This window comes from Arachis hypogaea, chromosome 14 (genome assembly GCF_003086295.3).
Source record: "Arachis hypogaea cultivar Tifrunner chromosome 14, arahy.Tifrunner.gnm2.J5K5, whole genome shotgun sequence".
Lineage (NCBI taxonomy): Eukaryota > Viridiplantae > Streptophyta > Magnoliopsida > Fabales > Fabaceae > Arachis > Arachis hypogaea.
The window spans coordinates 81,701,066-81,709,530 of record NC_092049.1 but is presented as its reverse complement, the minus strand read 5'-3'; the positions used below and the strand labels follow the sequence as shown (position 1 = coordinate 81,709,530).

The 8,465-nt window shown below is 37.1% G+C and overlaps 1 non-coding gene across 1 annotated transcript; it reads left to right on the top strand.

Moving 5' to 3' along the window:
• Positions 1–1,476: 1,476 nt before the first annotated feature.
• On the top strand, positions 1,477–1,584 carry LOC112746771 (small nucleolar RNA R71). Its single transcript, XR_003174635.1, has one exon. It is a non-coding gene; the product is annotated as a small nucleolar RNA R71 (small nucleolar RNA).
• The last annotated feature ends 6,881 nt before the right edge of the window (positions 1,585–8,465 follow it).

Below are 8,465 nucleotides of genomic sequence, written 5' to 3'. Positions count from 1 at the left end.
TTCACTTGAATGATCAATTCTTCTCTGTCAACATCAATTACAGCTTTTGCTATGGCTAGGAAGGGTCTGCCAAGGATGATGGATTCATCCACACACTTCCCAGTCTCTAGGATTATGAAATCAGCAGGGATGTAGTGATCTTCAACCTTTACCAAGACATCCTCTACAAGTCCATAAGCCTGTTTCTTTGAATTGTCTGCCATCTCCAGTGAAATTCTTGCAGCTTGTACCTCAATGATCCCTAGCTTCTCCATTACAGAGAGAGGCATGAGGTTTATACTTGACTCTAGATCACACAGAGCCTTCTCAAAGGTCATGGTGCCTATGGTACAAGGTATTGAAAACTTCCCAGGATCTTGTCTCTTCAGAGGTAATTTCTTCCTAGTCAAGTCATCCAGTTCTTTAGTGAGCAATGGAGGTTCATTCTCCCAAGTCTCATTACCAAATAACTTAGCATTTAGCTTCATGATTACTCCAAGGTACTTAGCAACTTGCTCTTCAGTAACATCTTCATCCTCTTCAGAGGAAGAATACTCATCAGAGCTCATGAATGGCAGGAGTAGATTCAATAGAATCTCTATGGTCTCAGTGTGAGCCTCAAATTCCCATGGTTTCTCATTAGGGAATTCCATGGAGGCCAGTGGACGTCCATTGAGGTCTTCCTCAGTGGAGATCACTGCCTCTTCCTCCTCTCCAGGTTTGGCCATGTGAGACGTGTTTATGACCTTGCACTCTCTCTTTGGATTCTCTTCTGTATTGCTTGGGAGAGTACTAGGAGGGAGTTCAGTAACTTTCTTACTCAGCTGACCCACTTGTGCCTCCAAATTTCTAATGGAGGACCTTGTTTTAGTCATAAAACTTTAAGTGGTTTTAATTATATTAGAGACTATGGTGGCTAAGTCAGAGTGGCTCTGCTTAGAATCCTCTGTCTGTTGCTGAGAAGATGATGGAAAAGGCTTGCTATTGCTAAACCTGTTTCTTCCACCATTATTGTTATTGAAGCCTTGTTGAGGCCTCTGTTGGTCCTTCCATGAGAGATTTGGATGATTTCTCCATGAAGGATTATAGGTGTTTCCATAGGAATCTCCCATGTAATTCACCTCTTCCATTGCTGGGTTCTCAGGATCATAAGCTTCTTCTTAAGGGGAAGCTTCCTTAGTACTGCCTGGTGCAGCTTGCATTCCAGACAGACTTTTGAGAAATCATATTGACTTGCTGAGTCAATATTTTATTTTGAGCCAGTATGACATTCAGAGTATCAATCTCAAGAACTCCTTTCTTCTGATTTGTCCCATTATTTACAGGGTTCCTTTCAGAAGTATACATGAATTGGTTATTTGCAACCATCTCAATGAGTTCCTGAGCTTCTGTAGGCGTCTTCTTCAGATGAAGAGATCCTCCAGCAGAGCTGTCCAATGACATCTTGGACAGTTCAGACAGACCATCATAGAAGATACCTATGATGCTCCATTCTGAAAGCATGTCAGAAGGACACCTTCTGATTAATTGCTTGTATCTTTCCCAAGCTTCATAGAGGGATTCACCTTCCTTCTGTCTGAAGGTTTAGACTTCCACTCTAAGCTTACTCAATTTTTGATGTGGAAAGAACTTTGCCAAGAAAGCATTGACTAGCTTTTCCCAAGAGTTCAGGCTTTCTTTAGATTGTGAATCCAACCATGTTCTAGCTCTGTCTCTTACAGCAAAAGAAAATAGCATAAGCTTGTAGACCTCGGGATCAACCCCATTGGTCTTGACAGTGTCACAGATTTGCAGGAATTCAGCTAAGAACTGATGAGGATCTTCCATTGGAAGTCCATGAAACTTGCAATTCTGTTGCATCAGAGAAACTAATTGAGGCTTAAGCTCAAAGTTGTTTGCTCCAATGGCAGGGATTGAGATGCTTCTCCCATAGAAGTCGGGAGTAGGTGCAGTAAAGTCACCAAGCACCTTCCTTGCATTGTTGACATTATTGTTGTTTTCGGCTGCCATGTCTTTTTCTTGTTTGAAAAGTTCTGTTAGGTCCTCTATAGAGAGTTGTACTTTAGCTTCTCTTATCTTTCTCTTCAAGGTCCTTTTAGGTTCAGGATCAGCCTCAACAAGAATGCTTTTGTCCTTGCTCCTGCTCATATGAAAGAGAAGAGAACAAGAAAGTATGGAATCCTCTATGTCACAATATAGAGATTCCTTGAAGTGTCAGAGGAAAAGAAGAATAGAAGGAGAAGGTAGAAAGAGAAGAATTTGAACTTATCAAGAGGGATAGAGTTCGAATTGTTGATAGTGGAGGAGTGTTAGTCCTTTAAATAGAAGGATGTGAGAAGAGCGGAAGAATTTTCGAAAATAAATTAAAAATATTTTGAAATAATTAAAAGAAATTTTGAAAATTTGATTGATGATTTTTGAAAATTAAAATTGGGAAAGAAATTAAGTGATTTTTGAAAAAGATTTTGAAATTAGAAATCAAAAAGATATGATTGAAAATTAATTTTTGAAAAAGATGTGATTGAAAAGATATGATTGAAAATCAATTTAAAAAGAAGGTTTTAAAATTAAAGTTGATTACTTGTCTAACAAGAAATTAGAAGATATGATTCTAGAATTTAAAATTTGATCCTTCCTTAATAGGCAAGTAACAACTTGAAAATTTTGAATTAAATTACTAATTATAGCAATGATTTTCGAAAATAGAAAAAAAATAAAAAAATGGAAAGAAATTGATTTTGAAGAGATATGATTGAAAAGATATGATTTGAAAAAGATTTGATTTTGAAAAATTAGGAAGATTTGAAAAAAAATTTGGATTAAAAACAAAATCTTCCCTATAGTGTCATCCTGGCGTTAAACGCTCAGAATGGTATCCATTCTGGTGTTTAACACCTAAAATGCTACCTTTTTGGGCGTTAAACGCCCAGCTAGGTACCCTGGTTGGCGTTTAAACGCCAGTTTTCCTTCTTCACTGGGTGTTTTGAACGCCTAGCTTTTTTGTTTAATTCCTCTGCTGAATGTTCTAAATCTTCAATTCTCTGTATTATTGACTTGAAAAGACACAATTTTGAAAATATTTTTGAATTTTTAATGATGAGAAACAATAAAAAAAATGCAACTAAGATCAAATAAATAATACATGCAAGACACCAAACTTAGAAGTTTGTATACTAAGGACTATAACAATTTGAAAATGCATGTAAGAAACAACAAAACACACAAAACAAGAGAATTTAAAGATCAGAGCTAGGAAATCATCAAGAACAACTTGAAGATCAATGAAGAACATATTACATATATTCGAAAAAATGCAAAAAGAAGAAAGACATGCAATTGACACCAAACTTAAAAATTAGACACTAGACTCAAACAAGAGACATAAAAATATTTTTGATTTTATGATTTTATAAATATTTTTTTTTTGTGATTTTTCAAAAATTATATGGAAAAGAGAATAAAGAGATTCAAAACTTTTAATAAGAATTCTAGGAATCATGCAATGTTAGTCTAAAGCTTCAGCAGGACATTACATTCAGCAGCTAAATTGATGAGAATCAATCAGCTTTTGTGATGATAAGAACATCACCTTGAAACTTTGGAATTCATTCTTAAAAATTCTGAAAAATAAAAAGAAAAGTACCTAATCTAAGTAACAAGATGAACCGTCAGTTGTCCAAACTCGAACAATCCCTGGCAACGGCTCCAAAAACTTGGTGCATGAAATTGTGATCATCAATGGCGCCAACAACTGGTACGCACAATTGTAATCTCAACTCTTTATCACAACTCCGCACAACTAACGAGCAAGTGCACTGGGTCGTCCAAGTAATAAACCTTACGCGAATAAGGGTCGATCCCACGAAGATTGTCGGCTTGAAGCATGCTATGGTCATCTTGTAAATCTCAGTCAGGCGGATTCAAATGGTTATGGAGGATTGATAATTAAAAGATGAATAAAACATAAAATAAAGATAGAGATACTTATGTAATTCATTGGTGAGAATTTCAGATAAGCGTATGAAGATACTTTGTTCCTCCTGAACCTCTGCTTTCCTATTGCCTTCTTCCAATCATTCATACTCCCTTCCATGGCAAGCTTTATGTTGGGCATCACCGTTGTCAATGGCTACTTCCCGTCCTCTCAGTGAAAATGTTCTACACACGCTGTCACCGCACGGCTAATCATCTGTCGGTTCTCGATCATGTTGGAATAGGATCCATTGATCCTTTTGCGTCTGTCACATGCCTAACAATCGCGAGTTTGAAGCTCGTCACAGTCATCCTTTCTCAGATCCTACTCAGAATACCACAGACAAGGTTTAGACGTTCCAGATCTCAGGAATGGCCGCCAATAATTCTAGCTTATACCACGAAGGTTCTAATCTTAGATTAGAAACCCAAGAGATACACATTCAAGCTTGTTTGCATGTAGAACGGAAGTAGTTGTCAGGCAAGCGTTCATAGGTGAGAATTGTGATGAGTGTCACATAATCATCACATTCATCATGTTCTTGAGTGCAAATGAATATCTTAGAGAAGAAGTAGGCGTGAATTGAATCGAAAAACAGTAGTACTATGCATTAATTCATGAAAAACAGTAGAGCTCCACAGCTTAATCTATGGTGTGTAGAAACTCCACCATTGAAAATACATAAGAACAAAAGGGTCTAGGCATGGCCGTGAGGCCAGTCCCCAAACGTGAAAAGGTCTATCAAAGTATATCAAGTGTGTAAAATACAATAGCAAAAGGTCCTATTTATAGAAGACTAGTAGCCTAGGGAGGTCAGAATCCAACAACATCTGCAGTCCTTTTTCAGCCTCTGAATCACATTTTTGCTCAGGTCCCTTAATTTCAGCTAGAAAATACCTGAAATCACAGAAAAACACACAAACTTATAGTAAAGTCCAGAAATATGATTTTTATTTAAAAACTAATAAAAACATAATAAAAACTAACTAAAATATACTAAAAACATACTAAAAACAATGCCAAAAGTGTATAAATTATCCGCTCATCACACTGTTGGGTGGTGCGCTTGAAACGGTTGCATTGTAAAATCAGGGGCTCCAGCCTCCTGGATAGTAATTCTTCTAGGTGCTGCCATGTCACCTACACGTAAATCAACCGAATCAGCAGAAAGGGAGCTTGTTTCTTCCTCAAGTGACGTTTCAGATTCGCCCTCAGAGAGGACTAACCGACGCCGAGCTTGCCTTATTCGTGAGATAGTTCTTTTAATCTCAGGATCAAATACTGGCAAGCTTGGATCAGGAAGTGAACGTGTCATTTAATGAAAGAAACATGTAGCTCATAGTAGCAAAAATAAAATAAAATGCAAATAAATAAATTCCAATCAATAACTTAGCACTCTATTGCAACTCCCCGGCAACGGCGCCAAAAATTGACGTGGTGGAAATTGGCGAGTTAAGAAATTATTATAAGAGATACGTTGCAAGTACAATTCTTAACCAATCGAAAATCCACTTATCAATTTAGAAGGGTTGTCACAAAATTAAAATTAAAATTAAAATACTGGGAGTATGAATCCCAGGTCGTCTCCTAACGAGTTGCAGAAAGGTGTGCTATTTTATTAATCAGATGTTTTCTAAAATGGTTTGAGTTGATAAATAGGAAATTAAATCAGAGAAATTATGTAATTTTAATAAAAACCTTGACTGGGAGTAGATTAGTTGGAAGCCCTATTCTTGTTGGAGTACTCTCAAGATTAATTGATAATTGAAAGTTGTTCTGCTTAGTTACCCTTTACTTGCTTGACTTTCCTCTACCAGTAAAGGGTAACTAAGCAGAACAACTTTCAATTATCAATTAATCTTGAGAGTACTCGAACAAGAATAGGGCTTCCAACTAATCTACTCCCAGTCAAGGTTTTTATTAAATTACATAATTTCTCTGATTTAATTTCCTGTTTATCAACTCAAACCATTTTAGAAAATAACTGATTAATAAAATAGCACACCTTTCTACAACTTGTTGGAAGACGACCTGGGATTCATACTCCCAGTATTTTAATTTTAATTTTAATTTTGTGACAACCCTTCTAAATTGATAAGTGGATTTTCGGTTGGTTAAGAACTGTACTTTCAACGTATCTCTTATAATAATTTTTTAACTCGCCAATTTCCACCACGTCAGTAACGTTTTATTTATTTATTTTTTATGCGTTCAATCAAACAAAAAAATTTTCTATCCGCCTGACTAAGATCTACAAGATAAGCATAGCTTGCTTCAAATTACAATCCTCGTGGGATCGATCCTGACTCACTCAGGTATTACTTGGATGACCCAGTGCACTTGCTGGTTCAGTTGTACGAAGTGTGGAAATTCATGCACCAGATATGAAGCCCTAGGATTGCCTCTGGCGTCTAGGAGTCTTATAGCTTACATCACTGGGTACTGTTACCATACTGAAAACCTCTGGTTCTCATTCCATACTCTAGTGTTATTTTTCAGATGCAGGTCGCAACCCACATCGATGAGTTGCTTTGATAGTGACAGAGCAGAGGATCTTCACTATGTTTTGAAGTCTTTTGATTATTTTTCTATTTGCCATAGAGGCTGACTTGAGAGGAAGTTTGTATAAGCTGTTTTATTTTCTAAACTCTGTATATCTGTATATAACTAGCCGGCTTAAACTTTGCGAGCCGCGGTTAGACTCTTATGACTATCATCCTTGATATATCTATATATATGTCTTGATATCTGTATGTACATCTTGTGCCTTAAGTTGTAGCTTCGTGTGAACGTTTTGCGCTTTTCAACTCTGTTTTTAAGCTCAATTCTTCATCGGGCTTCTAGAATATATTATTTCCTTCTATATAAATATGTATAAGCTTTAGAATTGTCATAACCTTTGATTAACCTTTCCTTTTACAATGCGAGGTAAGGCTTATTAGGGTAATTAGGGTCTTACAATGCCTCTCGACTTGCATCTGAAAAGCAACAATATTGCATGGAATGAGAACCGGGGTTCTCATCATGGCAAAGGTGCCACGTACATAATACATAAGGTCCTAGGAATGCCAGAGGCAATCCTAGAATGCCGACACCCAGATTATGAAACTTAAAGGACTAAAACAGAAATCATAAATCAGGGTGGTTCTCTAAAGCTTTCAAAACTAAACTAATTCTTTGAACTCTAAATAAAACTTAGCTAGAACCCTATGTCTCTCCGCTTTTCCTCCCTCCTCTATTTCTGGTGAAATTACACAGACAAATAAGCAGACAATGGCAAACACAAGTATGATGCAAGTAATACAAATAGCAAGTATAACAATTAGCATATTATAATCACTTAGGCAACTCCAATTAATGAAAAATCAAACAAAATCATATAAATGCATATGATGAATGTCTATCCTACTGGCCGTGAGCTCACGTGTCAATTACTTTGCCAGAACCCGACACATCTGGTAGCTAACCCAAATATTTGTCTCTAGGTTGTGCATCTACAGGAGGATCATAAACGAAGGAGAGTGCCTTTCCACCTTCTCTTGGAGGTTTCACGAAGGAGAGTGCCTTTCCACATCGAAGGAGTATGCCTTTCCACCTTGCAATCAGAGAAGAATGTGGGGGAAACAATACAAAGGAGAGTGCCTTTTCACCTTCCCCACATCCCATCATGACAAGAGAGGGAACTTCCGTCCTCAACTTGTCACCGAGCACATTTTCAAGTTAACAAGCAAGTGGGTTCGCACCCCAAACGTTGTCATCTAGACCATTCTGGCCATACCAGTCATTGCTAGTCTCAACATTCACCCTTAAATTGTAATTCAGTCATATCTTCATATTTTTCATTCTTAACTTGTTATTTTCCAAGCTTACTTCACCCCCAAGCTACCACTATCTCTTAACCCCATCATGTTCCTAGACTTACTAATAAGATTTAGGATTAACAGAATGGAAATAGAGGTTCGGAGTGTCAAATTTGGCTTTGAAAATACAAAACAATTGTTTGCTGAAAACAGGGTATGCGTACGCATTGACCTCTCTTGGGTTCAAAATGCGTACGCAAGCACCTGTCCGCGTACACATGTACGCTGGACAGAATAGAATGCATGTGTATGCCCCATGTATATGTACGCGTAAGCCATTTTCTGGGTACTATGCGTACGCATGCACATGATTGCGTACGCATAGATATCAAACAGAACCTACCCAATGCGTATGAGGGGGTATGCGTACGCATGCAAGTGTGTCTTGGTAAGAATTTGGATAAGTATGAAATCTGCAGAATTTTCATTTTAATCCTCAAACTTCCAACGTGCATAACTTTTTCGTTTTAAAATATTTTTTATTCGTTCTTCAAAAGGTGTAAACTTCACAGACCCAGTTTTCATAAAAAAATAAGTTTAAAATCGTTTGGGGGTCTGGAAGCCAAGTTATAGCTCACCGAAATTTGGCCAAAAACCAATTTTTACACAAAGCTCAAAACCTCAATTTTCTTAAAAATCCAACTCAAACTTAA